Below are 20,310 nucleotides of genomic sequence, written 5' to 3'. Positions count from 1 at the left end.
GAATCAACTTGAAGCCAGATCGTCACATTGGCCGCTCTTCTCTCTGAAACGGTTGTACTTATCGTCTGCAAAGCTATGTCGCGTGCTGCGGTATGCGGAGACACTAAAAGCACCATTGTAGAACACAGATTAAACTTCTAAGTTGATGTAATAGCCAGTAAGGAGTAGTACAATTCACGTTTTAGGTATCGAATATTGACTTTTTAGCTGGCTTTGGTGCCTTGGACATGAGCTAGGACCATAAGACTCTGCATGAAAGGAGGACTAGCAGCCGAGTTGCACGGGAGGATGCGAAAAGTGTTCATATGTAGTAAAAACCTGAGAAATCCGTCCGTTTTCGTAATTTATTATCGAATCGACTTAAAGCAGTGCGTCACATTGGCCGCTCTTCTCTCTGAAGCGGTTGTACTTATCGTCTGCAAAGCTATGTCGCGTGTTGCGGTATGAAGAAACACTAAAAGCACCATAGTAGAACACAGATGAAGCTTCGAAGTTGATGTAACAGCCAGTAAGAAGTAGTACAATTCAAGATTTAGGTATCGATTATTGACTTTTTTGCTAGCTTTGGTGCCTTGGACATTAACTAGGACCTTACGATTCTGCATGAAAGGAGGACTAGCAGCCGCGTTACACGGGAGTAAGTGAAAAGTGTTCATATGTAGTAAAAACCTGAGAAATCCGTCCATTTTCGTCATTTGTTATCGAATCGACTTAAAGCCAGATCGTTACATTGGCCGCTCTTCTCTCTGAAACGGTTGTACTTATCGTCTTCAAAGCTATGTCGCGTGCTGCGGAATGCGGAGACACTAAAAGCACCATAGTAGAACACAGATGAAGCTTCAAAGTTGATGTAATAGCCAGTAAGAAGTAGTACAATTCAAGATTTAGGTATCGATTATTGACTTTTTTGCTGGCTTTGGTGCCTAGGACATGAGCTTGGACCTTACGATTCTGCATGAAAGGAGGACTAGCAGCCGAGTTGCACGGGAGAATGTAAAAATTGTTCTAATGTAGTAAGAAACTGAGAAATCCGTCCGTTTTCGTCATTTGTTATCGAATCGACTTAAAGCCAGATCGTTACATTGGCCGCTCTTCTCTCTGAAACGGTTGTACTTATCGTCTGCAAAGCTATGTCGCGTGCTGCGGTATGCGGAGATACATAAAGCACCATAGTAGAACACAGATGAAGCTTCTAAGTTGATGTAATAGCCAGTAAGAAGTAGTACAATTCAAGTTTTAGGTATCGATTGTTGACTTTTTAGCTGGCTTTGGTGCTTTGGTCATGAGCTATGTCCTTAAGATTCTGCATGAAAGGAGGACTAGCAGCCGAGTTGCATGGGAGAATGTGAAAAGTGTTCGTATGTAGTAAAAACCTGAGAAATCCGTCCGTTTTCGTCATTTGTTATCGAATCAACTTGAAGCCAGATCGTCACATTGGCCGCTCTTCTCTCTGAAACGGTTGTACTTATCGTCTGCAAAGCTATGTCGCGTTCTGCGGTATGCGGAGACACTAAAAGCACCATTGTAGAACACAGATTAAGCTTCTAAGTTGATGTAATAGCCAGTAAGGAGTAGTACAATTCACGTTTTAGGTATCGAATATTGACTTTTTAGCTGGCTTTGGTGCCTTGGACATGAGCTAGGGCCTTAAGACTCTGCATGAAAGGAGGACTAGCAGCCGCGTTACACGGGAGTAAGTGAAAAGTGTTCATATGTAGTAAAAACCTAAGAAATCCGTCCATTTTCGTAATTTATTATCGAATCGCCTTAAAGCAGTGCGTCACATTGGCCGCTCATCTCTCTGAAACGGCTGTACTTATCGTCTGCAAAGCTATGTCGCGTGCTGCGGTATGCGGAGAAACTAAAATCACCATAGTGGAACACAGATGAAGCTTCTAAGTTGATGTAATAGCCAGTAAGAAGTAGTACAATTCAAGTTTTAGGTTTCGATTATTTACTTTTTAGCTGGCTTTGGTGCCTTGGACATGAGCTATGTCCTTAAGATTCTGCATGAAAGGAGGACTAGCAGCCGAGTTGCATGGGAGAATGTGAAAAGTGTTCATATGTAGTAAAAACCTGAGAAATCCGTCCGTTTTCGTCATTTGTTATCGAATCAACTTGAAGCCAGATCGTGACATTGCCCGCCCTTCTCTCTGAAACGGTTGTACTTATCGTCTGCAAAGCTGTGTCGCGTGCTGCGGTATGCGGAGACACTAAGAGCACCATAGTAGAACACAGATGAAGCTTCTAAGTTGATGTAATAGCCAGTAAGAAGTAGTACAATTCAAGTTTTAGGTATCGATTATTGACTTTTTAGCTGGCTTTTGTGCCTTGGACATGAGCTAGGACCTTATGATTCTGCATGAAAGGAGGACTAGCAGCCGAGTTGCATGGGAGAATGTGAAAAGGGTTCATATGTAGTAAAAACCTGAGAAATCCGTCTGTTTTTGTCATTTATTATCGAATCGACTTAAAGATAGATCGTTACATTGGCCGCTCTTCTCTCTGAAACGGTTGTACTTATCGTCTTCAAAGCTATGTCGCGTGCTGCGGAATGCGGAGACACTAAAAGCACCATAGTAGAACACAGATGAAGCTTCAAAGTTGATGTAATAGCCAGTAAGAAGTAGTACAATTCAAGATTTAGGTATCGATTATTGACTTTTTTGCTGGCTTTGGTGCCTAGGACATGAGCTAGGACCTTACTATTCTGCATGAAAGGAGGACTAGCAGCCGAGTTGCACGGGAGAATGTAAAAATTGTTCAAATGTAGTAAAAAACTGAGAAATCCGTCCGTTTTCGTCATTTGTTATCGAATCGACTTAAAGCCAGATCGTTACATTGGCCGCTCTTCTCTCTGAAACGGTTGTACTTATCGTCTGCAAAGCTATGTCGTGTGCTGCGGTATGCGGAGATACATAAAGCACCATAGTAGAACACAGATGAAGCTTCTAAGTTGATGTAATAGCCAGTAAGAAGTAGTACAATTCAAGATTTAGGTATCGATTATTGACTTTTTACCCTTCTTTGGTGCCTTGGACATGAGCTGGGGCCTTAAGATTCTGCATGAAGCGAGGACTAGCAGCCGAGTTGCACGGGAGAATGTGAAAAGTGTTCATATGTATTAAAAACCTGAGAAATCCGTTCGTTTTCGTCATTTGTTATCGAATCGACTCAAAGCCAGATCGTCACATTGGTCGCTCTTCTCTCTGAAACGGTTGTACTTATCGTCTGCAAAGCTATGTCGCGTGCTGCGGTATGCGGAGACACTAAAATCACCATAGTGGAACACAGATGAAGCTTCTAAATTGATGTAATAGACAGTAAGAAGTAGTACAATTCAAGTTTTAGGTATCGATTATTGACTTTTTAGCTGGCTTTGGTGCTTTGGTCATGAGCTATGTCCTTAAGATTCTGCATGAAAGGAGGACTAGCAGCCGAGTTGCATGGGAGAATGTGAAAAGTGTTCGTATGTAGTAAAAACCTGAGAAATCCGTCCGTTTTCGTCATTTGTTATCGAATCAACTTGAAGCCAGATCGTCACATTGGCCGCTCTTCTCTCTGAAACGGTTGTACTTATCGTCTGCAAAGCTATGTCGCGTGCTGCGGTATGCGGGTACACTAAAAGCACCATTGTAGAACACAGACTAAGCTTCTAAGTTGATGTAATAGCCAGTAAGGAGTAGTACAATTCACGTTTTAGGTATCGAATATTGACTTTTTAGCTGGCTTTGGTGCCTTGGACATGAGCTAGGACCTTAAGACTCTGCATGAAAGGAGGACTAGCAGCCGAGTTGCACGGGAGGATGCGAAAAGTGTTCATATGTAGTAAAAACCTGAGAAATCCGTCCGTTTTCGTAATTTATTATCGAATCGACTTAAAGCAGTGCGTCACATTGGCCGCTCTTCTCTCTGAAGCGGTTGTACTTATCGTCTGCAAAGCTATGTCGCGTGTTGCGGTATGAAGAGACACTAAAAGCACCATAGTAGAACACAGATGAAGCTTCGAAGTTGATGTAATAGCCAGTAAGAAGTAGTACAATTCAAGATTTAGGTATCGATTATTGACTTTTTTGCTAGCTTTGGTGCCTTGGACATGAACTAGGACCTTACGATTCTGCATGAAAGGAGGACTAGCAGCCGCGTTACACGGGAGTAAGTGAAAAGTTTTCATATGTAGTAAAAACCTGAGAAATCCGTCCATTTTCGTCATTTGCTATCGAATCGACTTAAAGCCAGATCGTGACATTGCCCGCCCTTCTCTCTGAAACGGTTGTACTTATCGTCTGCAAAGCTGTGTCGCGTGCTGCGGTATGCGGAGACACTAAAAGCACCATAGTAGAACACAGATGAAGCTTCTAAGTTGATGTAATAGCCAGTAAGAAGTAGTACAATTCAAGTTTTAGGTACCGATTATTGACTTTTTAGCTGGCTTTTGTGCCTTGGACATGAGCTAGGACCTTATGATTCTGCATGAAAGGAGGACTAGCAGCAAAGTTGCATGGGAGAATGTGAAAAGGGTTCATATGTAGTAAAAACCTGAAAAATCCGTCTGTTTTTGTCATTTATTATCGAATCGACATAAAGCCAGATCGTTACATTGGCCGCTCTTCTCTCTGAAACGGTTGTACTTATCGTCTTCAAAGCTATGTCGCGTTCTGCGGTATGCGGAGACACTAAAAGCACCATAGTAGAACACAGATGAAGCTTCAAAGTTGATGTAATAGCCAGTAAGAAGTAGTACAATTCAAGATTTAGGTATCGATTATTGACTTTTTTGCTGGCTTTGGTGCCTAGGACATGAGCTAGGACCTTACGATTCTGCATGAAAGGAGGACTAGCAGCCGAGTTGCACGGGAGAATGTAAAAATTGTTCAAATGTAGTAAAAATCTGAGAAATCCGTCCGTTTTCGTCATTTGTTATCGAATCGACTCAAAGCCAGATCGTCACATTGGTCGCTCTTCTCTCTGAAACGGTTGTACTTATCGTCTGCAAAGCTATGTCGCGTGCTGCGGTATGCGGAGACACAAAAATCACCATAGTGGAACACAGATGAAGCTTCTAAGTTGATGTAATAGCCAGTAAGAAGTAGTACAATTCAAGTTTTAGGTATCGATTATTGACTTTTTAGCTGGCTTTGGTGCTTTGGTCATGAGCTATGTCCTTAAGATTCTGCATGAAAGGAGGACTAGCAGCCGAGTTGCATGGGAGAATGTGAAAAGTGTTCGTATGTAGTAAAAACCTGAGAAATCCGTCCGTTTTCGTCATTTGTTATCGAATCAACTTGAAGCCAGATCGTCACATTGGCCGCTCTTCTCTCTGAAACGGTTGTACTTATCGTCTGCAAAGCTATGTCGCGTGCTGCGGTATGCGGAGACACTAAACGCACCATTGTAGAACACAGATTAAGCTTCTAAGTTGATGTAATAGCCAGTAAGGAGTAGTACAATTCACGTTTTAGGTATCGAATATTGAATTTTTAGCTGGCTTTGGTGCCTTGGACATGAGCTAGGACCTTAAGACTCTGCATGAAAGGAGGACTAGCAGCCGAGTTGCACGGGAGGATGCGAAAAGTGTTCATATGTAGTAAAAACCTGAGAAATCCGTCCGTTTTCGTAATTTATTAACGAATCGACTTAAAGCAGTGCGTCACATTGGCCGCTCTTCTCTCTGAAGCGGTTGTACTTATCGTCTGCAAAGCTATGTCGCGTGTTGCGGTATGAAGAGACACTAAAAGCACCATAGTGGAACACTGATGAAGCTTCTAAGTTGATGTAATAGCCAGTAAGAAGTAGTACAATTCAAGATTTAGGTATCGATTATTGACTTTTTTGCTGGCTTTAGTGCCTTGGACATGATCTAGGACCTTACGAATCTGCATGAAAGTAGGACTACCAGCCGAGTTAAACGGTCGAATGTAAAAAGTGTTCATATGTAGTAAAAACCTTAGAAATCCGTCCGTTTTCGTCATTTATTATCGAATCGACTTATAGCCAGATCGTCACATTGGCCGCTCTTCTCTCTGAAACGGTTGTACTTATCGTCTGCAAAGCTATGTCGCGTGCTGCGGTATGCGGAGACACTAAAAGCACCATAGTAGAACACAGATGAAGCTTCAAAGTTGATGTAATAGCCAGTAAGAAGTAGTACAATTCAAGATTTAGGTATCGATTATTGATTTTTATGCTGGCTTTGGTGACTCGGACATGAGCTAGGACCTTACGATTCTGCATGAATCAAGGACTAGCAGCCGAGTTGCACGGGAGAATGTAAAAATTGTTCATATGTAGTAAAAAACTGAGAAATCCGTCCGTTTTCGTCATTTGTTATCGAAACGACTTAAAGCCAGATCGTTACATTGGCCGCTCTTCTCTCTGAAACGGTTGTACTTATCGTCTGCAATGCAATGTCGTGTGCTGCGGTATGCGGAGATACATAAAGCACCATAGTAGAACACAGATGAAGCCTCTAAGTTGATGTAATAGCCAGTAAGAAGTAGTACAATTCAAGATATAGGTATCGATTATTGACTTTTTACCCTTCTTTGGTGCCTTGGACATGAGCTGGGGCCTTAAGATTCTGCATGAAAGGTGGACTAGCAGCCGAGTTGCACGGGAGGATGCGAAAAGTGTTCATATGTAGTAAGAACCTGAGAAATCCGTCCGTTTTCGTAATTTATTATCGAATCGACTTAAAGCAGTGCGTCACATTGGCCGCTCTTCTCTCTGAAACGGTTGTACTTATCGTCTGCAAAGCTATGTCGCGTGCTGCGGTATGCGGAGACACTAAAAGCACCATAGTAGAACACAGATGAAGCTTCTAAGTTGATGTAATACCCAGTAAGAAGTAGTAGAATTCAAGTTTTAGGTATCGATTATTGACTTTTTAGCTGGCTTTGGTGCCTTGGACATGAGCTAGGACCTTATGATTCTGCATGAAAGGAGGACTAGCAGCCGAGTTGCATGGGAGAATGTGAAAAGTGTTCATATGTAGTAAAAACCTGAGAAATCCGTCCGTTTTCGTCATTTGTTATCGAATCGACTTAAAGCCAGATCGTCACATTGGCCGCTCTTCTCTGTGAAACGGTATTACTTATCGTCTGCAAAGCTATGACGCGTGCTGCGGGATGCGGAGACACTGAAAGCACCATAGTAGAACACAGATGAAGCTTCAAAGTTGATGTAATAGCCAGTAAGAAGTAGTACAATTCAAGATTTAGGCATCGATTATTGACTTTTTAGCTGGCTTTGGTGCCTTGGATATGAGCTAGGACCTTAAGATTCCGCATGAAAGGAGGACTAGCAGCCGAGTTGCACGGGAGGATGCGAAAAGTTTTCATATGTAGTAAAAACCTGAGAAATCCGTCCGTTTTCGTAATTAATTATCGAATCGACTTAAAGCAGTGCGTCACATTGGCCGCTCTTCTCTCTGAAACGGTTGTACTTATCGTCTGCAAAGCTATGTCGCGTGCTGCGGTATGCGGAGACACTAAAAGCACCATAGTAGAACAAAGATTAAGCTTCTACGTTGATGTAATAGCCAGTAAGAAGTAGTACAACTCAAGTTTTAGGTATCGATTATTGACTTTGTAGCTGGCTTTGGTGCCTTGGACATGAGCTAGGACCTTAAGATTCCGCATGAAAGGAGGACTAGCAGCCGCGTGGCACGGGAGTATGTGAAAAGTGTTCATATGTAGTAAAAACCTGAGAAATCCGTCCATTTTCGTCATTTGTTATCGAATCAACTTAAAGCCAGTTCGTCACATTGGCCGCTCTTCTCTCTGAAACGGTTGTACTTATCGTCTGCACAGCTATGTCGCGTGCTGCGGTATGCGGAGACACTAAAAGCACCATAGTAGAACACAGATTAAGCTTCTAAGTTGATGTAATAGCAAGTAAGAAGAAGTACAATTCAAGTTTTAGGTATCGATTATTGACTTTTTAGCTGGCTTTGGTGCCTTTGGCATGAGCTAGGTCCTTATGATTCTGCATGAAAGGAGGACTAGCAGCCGAGTTGCATGGGAGAATGTTAAAAGTGTTCATATGTAGTAAAAACCTGAGAAATCCATCCGTTTTCGTCATTTGTTATCGAATCGACCTAAAGCAAGATCGTCACATTGGCCGCTCTTCTCTCTGAAACGGTTGTACTTATCGTCTGCAAAGCTATGTCGCGTGCTGCGGTATGCGGAGACACTAAAAGCACAATAGTAGAACACAGATTAAGCTTCTAAGTTGATGTAATAGCCAGTAAGAAGTAGTACAATTCAAGTTTTTGGTATCGATTATGGACTTTTTGCTGGCTTTGGTGCCTTGGACATGAGCTAGGACCTTAAGATTCTGCATGAAAGGAGGACTAGCAGCTGCGTTGGACGGGAGTATGTGAAAAGTGTTCATATGTAGTAAAAACCTGAGAAATCCGTCCATTTTAGTCATTTGTTATCGAATCGACTTAAAGCCAGATCGTCACATTGTCCCCTCTTCTCTCTGAAACGGTTGTACTTATCGTCTGCAAAGCTATGTCGCGTGCTGCGGTATGCGGAGTCACTAAAATCACCATAGCGGAATAAAGATGAAGCCTCTAAGTTGATGTAATAGTCAGTAAGAAGTAGTACAATTCAAGTTTTAGGTATCGATTATTGACTTTTTAGCTGGCTTTGGTGCCTTGGACATGAGCTAGGACCTTAAGATTCTGCATGATAGGAGGAGTAGCAGCCGAGTTGCACGGGAGTAAGTGAAAAGTGATTATATGTAGTAAAAACCTGAGAAATCCGTCCATTTTTGTCATTTGTTAACGAATCAACTTAAAGCCAGATCGTCACATTGGCCGCTCTTCTCTCTGAAACGGTTGTACTTATCGTCTGCAAAGCTATGTCGCGTGCTGCGGTATGCGGAGACACTAAAATCACCATAAATAAACACAGATGAAGCTTCTAAATTGATGTAATAGCCAGTAAGAAGTAGTACAATTCAAGTTTTAGGTAACGATTATTGACTTTGTAGCTGGCTTTGGTGCCTTGGACATGAGCTAGGACCTTAAGATTCTGCATGAAGGGAGGACTAGCAGCCGAGTTGAAAGGGAGAATGCGAAAAGTGTTCATGTGTAGTAAAAAACTGAGAAATCCGTCCGTTTTCGCAATTTATTATCGAATCGACTTAAAGCCACATCTTCACATTGGCCGCTCTTCTCTCTTAAACGGTTGTACTTATCGTCTGCCAAGCTATGTCGCGTGCTGCGGTATGCGGAGACACTAAAAGCACCATAGTAGAACACAGATTAAGCTTCTAAGTTGATGTAATAGCCAGTAAGAAGTAGTATAATTCAAGTTTTAGGTATCGATTATTGACTTTTTGCTGGCTTTGGTGCCTTGGACATGAGGTAGGACCTTAAGATTCTCCATGAAAGGAGGGCTAGCAGCCGAGTTGCAAGGGAGAATGTTAAAAGTGTTCATATGTAGTAAAAACCTGAGAAATCCGTTCGTTTTCGTCATTTGTTATTGAATCGACTTAAAGCCAGATCGTCACATTGGCCACTCTTCTCTCTGAAACGGTTGTACTTATCGTCTGCAAAGCTATGTCGCGTGCTGCGGTATGCGGAGACACTAAAGGCACCATAGTAGAACATAGATGAAGCTTCTAAGTTGATGTAATAGCCAGTCAGAAGTAGTACAATTCAAGTTTTAGGTATCGATTATTGACATATTAGCTGGCTTCGGTACATTGGACATGAGCTAGGACCTTAAGATTCTGCATGAAAGGAGGACTAGCAGCCGCGTTGCACGGGAGTATGTGATAAGTGTTTATATGTAGTAAAAACCTGAGAAATCCGTCCATTTTCGTCATTTGTTATCGAATCGACTTAAAGCCAGATCGTCACATTGGCCGCTCCTCTATCTGAAACGGTTGTACTTATCGTCTGCAAAGCTATGTCGCGTGCTGCGGTATGCGGAGACACTAAAAGCACCATAGTAGAACACAGATGAAGCTTCTAAGTTGATGTAATAGCAAGTAAGAAGAAGTACAATTCAAGTTTTAGGTATCGATTATTGACTTTTTAGCTGGCTTTGGTGCCTTTGGCATGAGCTAGGTCCTTATGATTCTGCATGAAAGGAGGACTAGCAGCCGAGTTGCATGGGAGAATGTTAAAAGTGTTCATATGTAGTAAAAACCTGAGAAATCCATCCGTTTTCGTCATTTGTTATCGAATCGACTTAAAGCCAGATCGTCACATTGGCCGCTCTTCTCTCTGAAACGGTTGTACTTATCGTCTGCAAAGCTATGTCGCGTGCTGCGGTATGCAGAGTCACTAAAATCACCATAGCGGAATACAGATGAAGCCTCTAAGTTGATGTAATAGCCAGTAAGAAGTAGTACAATTCAAGTTTTAGGTATCGATTATTGACTTTTTAGCTGGCTTTGGTGCCCTGGACCTGAGCTAGGACCTTAAGATTCTGCATGAAAGGAGGACTAGCAGCCGAGTTGATCGCGAGTATGTGAAAAGTGTTCATATGTAGTAAAAACCTGAGAAATCCGTTCGTTTTCGTCTTTTGTTATCGAATCGACTTAAAGCCAGATCGTCACATTGGCCGCTCTTCTCTCTGAAACGGTTGTACTTATCGTCTGCAAACCTATGTCGCGTGATGCGGTATGCGGAGACACTAAAAGCACCATAGTAGAACACAGATGAAGCTTCTAAGTTGATGGAATAGCCAGTAAGGAGTAGTACAACTCAAGTTTTAGGTATCGAATATTGACTTTTTAGCTGGCTTTGGAGCCTTGGACATGAGCTAGGACCTTAAGATTCTGCATGAAAGGAGGACTAGCAGCCGAGTTGCACGGGAGGATGCGAAAAGTGTTCATATGTAGTAAAAACCTGAGAAATCCGTCCGTTTTCTTAATTTATTATCGAATCGACTTAAAGCAGTGCGTCACATTGGCCGCTCTTCTCTCTGAAACGGTTGTACTTATCGTCTGCAAAGCTATGTCGCGTGCTGTGGTATGCGGAGACACTAAAAGCACCATTGTAGAACACAGATTAAGCTTCTAAGTTGATGTAATAGATAGTAAGAAGTAGTACAATTCAGATTTTAGGTATCGATTATGGACTTTTTGTTGGCTTTGGTGCCTTGGACATGAGCTAGGACCTTAAGATTCTGCATGAAAGGAGGACTAGCAGCCGAGTTGCAAGGGACAATGTTAAAAGTGTTCATATGTAGTAAAAACCTGAGAAATCCGTTCGTTTTTGTCATTTGTTATCGAATCGACTTAAAGCCAGATCGTCACATTTGCCCCTCTTCTCTCTGAAACGGTTGTACTTATTGTCTGCAAAGCTATGTCGCGTGCTGCGGTATGCGGAGGCACTAAAATCACCATAGCGGAACACAGATGAAGCTTCTAAGTTGATGTAATAGCCAGTAAGAAGTAGTACAATTCAAGTTTTAGGTATCGATAATTGACTTTTTAGCTGGCTTTGGTGCCCTGGTCATGATTTATGTCTTTAAGATTCTGCATGAAAGGAGGACTAGCAGCCGAATTTGCATGGGAAAATGTGAAAAGTGTTCATATGTAGTAAAAACCTGAGAAATCCGTCAGATTTCGTCATTTGTTATCGAATCAACTTGAAGCCAAATCGTCACATTGGCCGCTCTTCTCTCTGAAATGGTTGTACTTATCGTCTGCAAACCTATGTCGCGTGATGCGGTATGCGGAGACACTAAAGGCACCATAGTAGAACACAGATGAAGCTTCTAAGTTGATGGAATAGCCAGTAAGGAGTAGTACAATTCAAGTTTTATGTATCGAATATTGACTTTTTAGCTGGCTTTGGTGCCTTGGACATGAGCTAGGACCTTAAGATTCTGCATGAAAGGAGGACTAGCAGCCGAGTTGCACGGGAGGATGCGAAAAGTGTTCATATGTAGTAAAAACCTGAGAAATCCGTCCGTTTTCGTAATTTAATATCGAATCGACTTAAAGCAGTGCGACACATTGGCCGCTTTTCTCTCTGAAACGGTTGTACTTATCGTCTGCAAAGCTATGTCGCGTGCTGCGGTATGCGGAGACACTAAAAGCACCATAGTAGAAAACAGATTAAGCTTCTAAGTTGATGTAATACCCAGTAAGAAGTAGTACAATTCAAGTTTTATGTATCAATTATTGACTTTTTAGCTGGCTTTTCTGCCTTGGTCATGAGCTAGGACTTTATGATTCTGCATGAAAGGAGGACTAGCTGCCGAGTTGCACGGGAGAATGTGAAAAGTGTTCACATGTAGTAAAAACCTAAGAAATCCGTCCGTTTTCGTTACTTGTTATCGAATCGACTTAAAGCCAGATCGTCACATTGGCCGCACTTCTCTCTGAAACGGCAGTACTTATCGTCTGCAAAGCTATGTCGCGTGCTGCGGTATGCGGAGACTCTGAAAGCACCATAGTAGAACACAGATGAAGCTTCAAAGTTGATGTAATACCCAGTAAGAAGTAGTACAATTCAAGTTTTTGGTATCGATTATTGACTTTTTAGCTGGCTTTGGCGCCTTGGACCTGAGCTAGGACCTTAAGATTCTGCATGAAAGGAGGACTAGCAGCCGAGTTGATCGGGAGTATGTGAAAAGTGTTTATATGTAGTAAAAACCTGAGAAATCCGTCCGTTTTCGTCATTTGTTATCGAATCAACTTGAAGCCAGATCGTCACATTGGCCGCTCTTCTCTCTGAAACGGTTGTACTTATCGTCTGCAAAGCTATGTCGCGTGCTGCGATATGCGGAGATACTAAAAGCACCATAGTAGAACACAGAAGAAGCTTCTAAGTTGATGTAATAGCCAGTAAGGAGTAGTACAATTCAAGTTTTAGGTATCGAATATTGACTTTTTAGCTGGCTTTGGTGCCTTGGACATGAGCTAGGACCTTAAGATTCTGCATGAAAGGAGGACTAGCAGCCGAGTTGCACGGGAGGATACGAAAAGTGTTCATATGTAGTAAAAACCTGAGAAATCCGTCCGTTTTCGTAATTTATTATCGAATCGACTTAAAGCAGTGCGTCACATTAGCCGCTCTTCTCTCTGAAACGGTTGTACTTATCGTGTGCAAAGCTATGTCGCGTGCTGCAGTATTCAGAGACACTGAAAGCACCATAGTAGAACACAGATGAAGCTTCAAAGTTGATGTAATAGCCAGTAAGAAGTAGTACAACTCAAGTTTTAGGTATCGATTATTGACTTTTTAGCTATCTTTGGTGCCTTGGGCATGAGCTAGGACCTTAAGATTCTGCATGAAAGGAGGACTAGCAGCCGAATTGCACGGGAGAATCTGAAAAGTGTTCATATGTAGTAAAAACCTGAGAAATCCGTCCGTTTTCGTCATTTGTTATCGAATCGACTTAAAGCCAGATCGTCACATTGGTGGCTCTTCACTCTGAAACTGTTGTACTTATCGTCTGCAAAGCTATGTCGCGTGCTGCGGTATGCGGAGACACTAAAAGCACCATAGTAGAACACAGATTAAGCTTCTAAGTTGATGTAATAGCCAGTAAGAAGTAGTACAATTCAAGTTTTAGGTATCAATTATGGACTTTTTCTGGCTTTTGTGCCTTGGACATGAGCTAGGACTCTAAGATTCTGCATGAAAGGAGGTCTAGCAGCCGAGTTGCAAGGGACAATGTTAAAAGTGTTCATATGTAGTAAAAACCTGAGAATTCCGTTCGTTTTTGTCATTTGTTATCGAATCGACTTAAAGCCAGATCGTCACATTGGCCGCCCTTCTCTCTGAAACGGTTGTACTTATCGTCTGCAAAGCTATGTCGCGTGCTGCGGTATGCAGAGGCACTAAAATCAACATAGCGGAACACAGATGAAGGTTCTAAGTTGATGTAATATCCAGTAAGAAGTAGTACAAATCAAGTTTTAGGTATCGATTATTGAATTTTTTGCTGGCATTGGTGCCTTGGACATGAGCTAGGACCTTAAGATTCTGCATGAAAGGAGGAATAGCAGCCGAGTTGCATGGGAGAATGTGAAAAGTGTTCATATGGAGTAAAAACCTGAGAAATCCGTCCGTTTTCGTCATTTGTTATCGAATCGACTTAAAGCCAGATCGTCACATTGGCCGGTCTTCTCTCTGATACGGTTGTACTTATCGTCTGCAAAGGTATGTCGAGTGCTGCGGTATGTGGAGACACTAAAAGCACCATAGTAGAACACAGATGAAGCTTCTAAGTTGATTTAATAGCAAGTAAGAAGTAGTACAATTCAAGTTTTCGGTATCGATTATTGACTTTTTAGCCGGCTTTGGTGCCTTGAACATGAGCTAGGACCTTACGATTCTGCATGAAAGGAGGACTAGCAGCCGAGTTGCACGGGAAAATGTGAAAAGTGTTCATATGTAGTAAAAAGCTGAGAAATCAGTCCGTTTTCATCATTTGTTATAGAATCGACTTAAATCCAGATCGTCACATTGGCCCCTCTTCTCTCTGAAACGGCTGTACTTATCGTCTGCAAAGCTATGTCGCGTGCTGCGGTATGCGGAGACACTAAAAGCACCATAGTAGAACGCAGATGAAGCTTCTAAGTTGATGTAATAGCCAGTAAGAAGTTGTACAATTTACGTTTTAGGAATCGAATTTTGACTTTTTACCTGGCTTTGGAGCCATGGACATGATGTAGGATCTTAAGATTCTGCATGAATGGAGGACTAGCAGCCGAGTTGCAAGGGAGAATGTTAAAAGTGTTCATATGTAGTAAAAACCTGAGAAATCCGTTCGTTTTCGTCATTTGTTATCGAATCGACTTAAAGCCAGATCGTCACATTGGCCGCTCTTCTCTCTGAAACGGTTGTACTTATCGTCTGCAAAGCTATGTCGCGTCCTGCGGTATGCGGAGACACTAAAAGCACCATAAATGAACACAGATGAAGCTTCTAAGTTGATGTAATAGCCAGTAAGAAGTAGTACAATTCAAGTTTTAGGTATCGATTATTGAATTTTTTGCTGGCATTGGTGCCTTGGACATGAGCTAGGACCTTAAGATTCTGCATGAAAGGAGGACTAGCAGCCGAGTTGCATGGGAGAATGTGAAAAGTGTTCATATGTAGTAAAAACCTGAGAAATCCGTCCGTTTTCGTCATTTGTTATCGAATCGACTTAAACCCAGATTGACATATTGGCCCTCTTCTCTCAAACGGTTGTACTTATCGTCTCCAAAGATATGTCGCGTGCTGCGGTATACGGAGACACTAAAAGCACCATAGTAGAACACAGGTGAAGCTTCTAAGTTGATGTAATAGCTAGTGAGAAGTAGAACATTTCAAGTTTTAGGTATCGATTATTGACTTTTTAGCTGGCTTTGGAGCCTTGGACATGAGCTAGGACCTTATGATTCTGCATGCAAGGAGAAATAGCAGCCGCGTTGCACGGGAGTATGTCAAAAGTGTTCATATGTAGTAAAAACCTGAGAAATCCGTCCGTTTTCGTCATTTGTTATCGAATCAACTTAAAGCCAGATCGGCACATTGGCCGCTCTTCTCTCTGAAACGGTTGTACTTATCGTCTGCAAAGCTATGTCGCGTGCTGCGGTATACGGAGACACTAAAAGCACAATAGTAGAACACAGATGAAGCTTCTAAGTTGATGTAATGGCCAGCAAGAAGTAGTACAGTTCAAGTTTTAGTTATCGATTATTGACTATTTTGCTGCCTTTTGTGCCTTTGTACATGAGCTAGGAGCTTACGATTCTGCATGAAAGGAGGACTAGCAGCCGCGTTGCATGGGAGTATGTGAAAAGTGTTCATATGTAGTAAAAACCAGAGAAATCCGTCCGTTTTCGTCATTTGTTATCAAATCGACTGAAAGCCAGATCGTCACATTGGCCGCTCTTCTCTCTGAAACGGTTGTACTTATCGTCTGCAAAGCTATGTCGCGTGCTGCGGTATGCGGAGACACTTAAATCACCATTGTAGAACATAGATGAAGCTTCTAAGTTGATGTAATAGCCAGTCAGAAGTAGTACAATTCAAGTTTTAGGTATCGATTATTGACTTTTTAGCTGGCTTTGGTGCCCTGGACCTGAGCTAGGACCTTAAGATTCTGCATGAAAGGAGGACTAGCAGCCGAGTTGATCGCGAGTATGTGAAAAGTGTTCATATGTAGTAAAAACCTGAGAAATCCGTTCGTTTTCGTCATTTGTTATCGAATCGACTTAAAGCCAGATCGTCACATTGGACGCTCTTCTCTCTGAAACGGTTGTACTTATCGTCTGCAGAGCTATGTCGCGTGCTTCGGTATGCGGAGACACTAAAAGCACTATAGTAGAACACAGATGAAGCTTCTAAGTTGACGTAATAGCCAATAAGGAGTAGTACAATTCATGTTTTAGGTATCGATTATTGACATTTTAGCTGGCTTCGGTACATTGGACATTAGCTAGGACCTTAAGATTCTGCATGAAAGGAGGACTAGCAGCCGCGTTGCACGGGAGTATGTGATAAGTGTTTATATGTAGTAAAAACTTGAGAAATCCGTCCATTTTCGTCATTTCTTATCGAATCGACTTAAAGCCAGATCGTCACATTGGCCGCTCCTCTATCTGAAACGGTTGTACTTATCGTCTGCAAAGCTATGTCGCGTGCTGCGGTATGCGGAGACACTAAAAGCACCATAGTAGAACACAGATGAAGCTTCTAAGTTGATGTAATAGCAAGTAAGAAGAAGTACAATTCAAGTTTTAGGTATCTATTATTGACTTTTTAGCTGGCTTTGGTGCCTTTGGCATGAGCTAGGTCCTTATGATTCTGCATGAAAGGAGGACTAGCAGCCGAGTTGCATGGGAGAATGTTAAAAGTGTTCATATGTAGTAAAAACCTGAGAAATCCATCCGTTTTCGTCATTTGTTATCGAATCGACTTAAAGCCAGATCGTCACATTGGCCGCTCTTCTCTCTTAAACGGTTGTACTTATCGTCTGCAAAGCTATGTCGCGTGCTGCGGTATGCGGAGACACTAAAAGCACCATAGTAGAACACAGATTAAGCTTCTAAGTTGATGTAATAGCCAGTAAGAAGAAGTACAATTCAAGTTTTTGGTATCGATTATGGACTTTTAGCTGGCTTTGGTGCCTTGGACATGAGCTAGGACCTTAAGATTCTGCATGAAAGGAGGACTAGCAGCTGCGTTGGACGGGAGTATGTGAAAAGTGTTCATGTGTAGTAAAAACCTGAGAAATCCGTCCATTTTAGTCATTTGTTATCGAATCGACTTAAAGCCAGATCGTCACATTGGCCCCTCTTCTCTCTGAAACGGTTGTACTTATCGTCTGCAAAGCTATGTCGCGTGCTGCGGTATGCAGAGTCACTAAAATCACCATAGCGGAATACAGATAAAGCCTCTAAGTTGATGTAATAGCCAGTAAGAAGTAGTACAATTCAAGTTTTAGGTATCGATTATTGACTTTTTAGTTGGCTTTGGTGCCTTGGACATGAGCTAGGACCTTAAGATTCTGCATGATAGGAGGAGTAGCAGCCGAGTTGCACGGGAGTAAGTGAAAAGTGTTTATATGTAGTAAAAACCTGAGAAATCCGTCCATTTTCGTCACTTGTTAACGAATCGACTTAAAGCCAGATCGTCACATTGGCCGCTCTTCTCTCTGAAACGGTTGTACTTATCGTCTGCAAAGCTATGTCGCGTGCTGCGGTATGCGGAGACAATAAAATCACCATAAATAAACACAGATGAAGCTTCTAAATTGATGTAATAGCCAGTAAGAGGTAGTACAATTCAAGTTTTAGCTAACGATTATTGACTTTGTAGCTGGCTTTGGTGCCTTGGACATGAGCTAGGACCTTAAGATTCTGCATGAAAGGAGGACTAGCAGCCGAGTTGAACGGGAGAATGCGAAAAGTGTTCATGTGTAGTAAAAACCTGAGAAATCCGTCCGTTTTCGCAATTTATTATCGAATCGACTTAAAGCCAGATCGTCACATTGGCCGCTCTTCTCTCTGAAACGGTTGTACTTATCGTCTGCAAAGCTATGTCGCGTGCTGCGGTATGCGGAGACACTAAAAGCACCATAGTAGAACACAGATTAAGCTTCTAAGTTGATGTAATAGCCAGTAAGAAGTAGTATAATTCAAGTTTTAGGTATCGATTATTGACTTTTTGCTGGCTTTGGTGCCTTGGACATGAGCTAGGACCTTAAGATTCTGCATGAAAGGAGGACTAGCAGCCGAGTTGAACGGGAGAATGTGAAAAGTGTTCATGTATAGTAAAATCCTGAGAAATCTGTCCGTTTACGTAATTTATTACCGAATCGACTTCAAGCCAGATCGTCACATTGGCCGCTCTTCTCTCTGAAACGGTTGCACTTATCGTCTGCAAAGCTATGTCGCGTGCTGCGGTATGCGGAGACACTAAAAGCACCATAGTAGAACACAGATTAAGCTTCTATGTTGATGAAATAGCCAGTAAGAAGTAGTACAATTCAGGTTTTAGGTATCGACTATGGACTTTTTGCTGGCTTTGGTGCCTTGGACATGAGCTACGACCTTAAGATTCTGCATGAAAGGAGGACTAGTAGCCGAGTTGCAAGGGACAATGTTAAAAGTGTTCATATGTAGTAAAAACCTGAGAAATCCGTTCGTTTTTGTCATTTGTTATCGAATCGACTTAAAGCCAGATCGTCACATTTGCCCCTCTTCTCTCTGAAATGGTTGTACTTATCGTCTGCAAAGCTATGTCGCGTGCTGCGGTATGCGGAGGCACTAAAATCACCATAGCGGAACACAGATGAAGCTTCTAAGTTGATGTAATAGCCAGTAAGAAGTAGTACAATTCAAGTTTTAGGTATCGATAATTAACTTTTTAGCTGGCTTTGGTGCCCTGGTCATGATCTATGTCTTTAAGATTCTGCATGAAAGGAGGACTAGCAGCCGAATTGCATGGGAAAATGTGAAAAGTGTTCATATGTAGTAAAAACCTGAGAAATCCGTCAGATTTCGTCATTTGTTATCGAATCAACTTGAAGCCAAATCGTCACATTGGCCGCTCTTCTCTCTGAAACGGTTGTACTTATCGTCTGCAAACCTATGTCGCGTGATGCGGTATGCGGAGACACTAAAGGCACCATAGTAGAACACAGATGAAGCTTCTAAGTTGATGGAATAGCCAGTAAGGAGTAGTACAATTCAAGTTTTATGTATCGAATATTGACTTTTTAGCTGGCTTTGGTGCCTTGGACATGAGCTAGGACCTTAAGATTCTGCATGAAAGGAGGACTAGCAGCCGAGTTGCACGGGAGGATGCGAAAAGTGTTCATATGTAGTAAGAACCTGAGAAATCCGTCCGTTTTCGTCATTTGTTATCGAATCGACTTAAAGCCAGATCGTCACATTGGCCCCTCTTCTCTCTGAAACGGTTGTACTTATCGTCTGCAAAGCTATGTCGCGTGCTGCAGTATGCGGAGACACTAAAAGCACCATAGTAGAACACAGATGAAGCTTCTAAGTTGATGTGATAGCCAGTGAGAAGTAGTACAACTCAAGTTTTAGGTATCGATTATTGACTTTTTAGCTGGCTTTGGTGCCTTGGGCATGAGCTAGGACCTTAAGATTCTGCATGAAAGGAGGACTAGCAGCCGAATTGCACGGGAGAGTCTGAAAAGTGTTCATATGTAGTAAAAACCTGAGAAATCCGTCCGTTTTCGTCATTTGTTATTGAATCGACTTAAAGCCAGATCGTCACATTGGTGGCTCTTCTCTCTGAAACGGTTGTACTTATCGTCTGCAAAGCTATGTCGCGTGCTGCGGTATGCGGAGACACTAAAAGCACCATAGTAGAACACAGATTAAGCTTCTAAGTTGATGTAATAGCCAGTAAGAAGTAGTACAATTCAAGTTTTAGGTATCGATTATGGACTTTTTGCTGGCTTTTGTGCCTTGGACATGAGCTAGGACTCTAAGATTCTGCATGAAAGGAGGTCTAGCAGCCGAGTTGCAAGGGACAATGTTAAAAGTGTTCATATGTAGTAAAAACCTGAGAATTCCGTTCGTTTTTGTCATTTGTTATCGAATCGACTTAAAGCCAGATCGTCACATTGGCCGCCCTTCTCTCTGAAACGGTTGTACTTATCGTCTCCAAAGCTATGTCGCGTGCTGCGGTATGCGGAGGCACTAAAATCAACATAGCGGAACACAGATGAAGGTTCTAAGTTGATGTAATATCCAGTAAGAAGTAGTACAATTCAAGTTTTAGGTATCGATTATTGACTTTTTAGCTGGCTTTGGTGCCTTGGACATGAGCTATGTCCTTAAGATTCTACATGAAAGGAGGAC

The sequence above is a fragment of the Schistocerca gregaria genome, unplaced genomic scaffold, assembly GCF_023897955.1.
Source record: "Schistocerca gregaria isolate iqSchGreg1 unplaced genomic scaffold, iqSchGreg1.2 ptg000281l, whole genome shotgun sequence".
NCBI classification, from domain to species: Eukaryota; Metazoa; Arthropoda; class Insecta; order Orthoptera; family Acrididae; genus Schistocerca; species Schistocerca gregaria.
Note: the sequence above shows the minus strand (reverse complement) of the source record.